The sequence below is a fragment of the Bison bison genome, unplaced genomic scaffold (assembly GCF_000754665.1).
Source record: "Bison bison bison isolate TAMUID 2011002044 unplaced genomic scaffold, Bison_UMD1.0 scf7180017864041, whole genome shotgun sequence".
In the NCBI taxonomy this organism is placed as follows: Eukaryota; Metazoa; Chordata; class Mammalia; order Artiodactyla; family Bovidae; genus Bison; species Bison bison.
Window position 1 is genome coordinate 2,474,558 of NW_011494613.1, and position 2,126 is coordinate 2,476,683.

Sequence of the window (2,126 nt, forward strand, 5' to 3'; positions counted from 1 at the left end):
GACCTGTTGGAAGCATTTGTTCCAGTCAAGATTTTGCATTTGTTCAGTCCGAAATAATGCGTGATTGACGCCTGCTCACAATGCGCTTTAGCGCGCCGGGATAAATCGGAGCTTGTCCTGTGTTGTCATGGTTTTCAATGGGGTTCAATGGGATTGGGAGCACGGTCCACTCTGCTGGCCGTCTCTCCGAGGTCTCGGCAATAGATTTATTAGTTATGTCTTTTTAAAGAAGATTAAATTGAAATGACTTGGCTGTCCGCTCCGAGCTAGGGCGGAGGAGGGAGCTGACGGTAGAGAGCAGCAGAAGCCGGAAACCCTGCGCGCACAGTGCCCAGCACCTAAGTTCCGCACCCTAGAAGTTGGGCAGATCATAGACTGACCCAGGGCCGCGTGGCCTTCTCTCTGGCTGGAGCCCGATGCCTAGCAACCTCTGTCAGCCCCTCTCCTGGGAGAGGTGGAAGGAAGGTACCGACAAAGACTGTCCTAGGCCAGTATTAGGACAGACTCCCAAATTCGAGTCTGAACTTGGAAGCTGTGTCAGGTAGAAGCTCTGACCTGGAAGCCAATTGGCATCCCAGCTCCATCCCTAGCGAGCTTTAATCACCTCACCACTCTGAGGCTCTTTTTTCATCCAAAACAGAAGAGAATAGATTCAGTAATTTCTAAGGACCCTACCAGTTTTATGATTACATATCTCTTGAATTTTTCTAAAACCATCTTCATCGCATTAACTAGCAGACTTTGGTCTTCCTACCCTTCTAGATCTCTCATCCCTAGGATCCTGGCCCCACATTTTCCAGAATGTTCTAGAAGAGCATGTGACATCTTTTGAGTTTCCCAAGGAGCCTCCACAAGAGTGGGGAGGGGTAGGTAGATAACAATTTTGCCAAGAGAACCAAGTCAAGAGAGGCAAAAGAAGCGTCTTTCCTGGAGTGACTGACCTCTCTTAGCCTTTTAATCTATTTAACATCCTAAGCCCACACTGACGGGTAGAAATAAGCAAATGGCACTCTTCAGTTCTTAAGAGCTCTTAAGCATCAAATATTTGCTTTTAGTATTTGGCTCCCAAAGAGAAGATACATCCCCCATCTAGCAGTTGTGCTCTAGAAAGGACCTAGCTCTGGGATTAGCCCCAAATATTACTTCTAGCCTCACCTCCCTATCTGGGAACAGTGTTCCTGAGCCCCAGTCTGTGTTTTGAATACCCCAAGGAAACTACCTCCTGGTTCTGGAAAGCACTGTAACTTCCCTACCTCATTGTGGATTCTGCACTAGTCCAGTCCTCCTTTCAGCTCTTCTCTGGGACTTTACCTAAATTATCTCCAAAAGCCAGAGCCGGAGGACTCCAGGAGATAGTTCCACTTAAACTGTGCCTTCTGAAGAAATGCAGAAAAAGGGAGAGCCAAAACTATTAGATGCAGGTGCTTTTTTAAATTGCCTCTTCGCATCAGATAAGCTCAAAGACATGGGAGGAGAAAATAATTTTGATATTGGGTCATTAGAAAAAAGGTTGTCATGATATTAGGTTTTATACATATTAGAAATATCCTAGAAATCACTGGTAAACAAATGACTGGCTATTCTTTTCCAGTTTTAAAATATTCCTCGGTGCTCTGGACACTTGAACTTCTTTTGAAACTCAACATAGCTTGTGAATATTATTATTTAATTAGATAAGTATTTGTTTCCCTGTAATTGGATGTAGTACATCTCAATCCCAGTAAGAGTTTTTAATCGTAAAGCATCTGTGCTATAGTGAGTATACTTAAGCAGCCTGCACTAATCACCCTTTCAAAAGTATTAGCCAAGATGGTCATCACTGCTGTGTGCTTGAGAATTTAAGACTAGAAAATTCTGAAATAAAACTAAAGTATCTTGATTAAAAAAAAATGATTGCATCTATATCTTGCATTCTGCTTTTAAATCCTTCCATTTTGGTTAAGTGTTTCACAAAATCCTGCAAATCTATACAGTCTTGAAAAGAGGCAACATTGCAAATTCCCCTTGATAGATGGAGGGCCCTCAACTGCCAGGACATTTTTCTTTGCCTCATAGCAACTGCTCTCTCCTTTTTTATCAGTATTCTGGTTAAAATAGCAAAAGGAAAATAAAAATGGGCTTTTGAC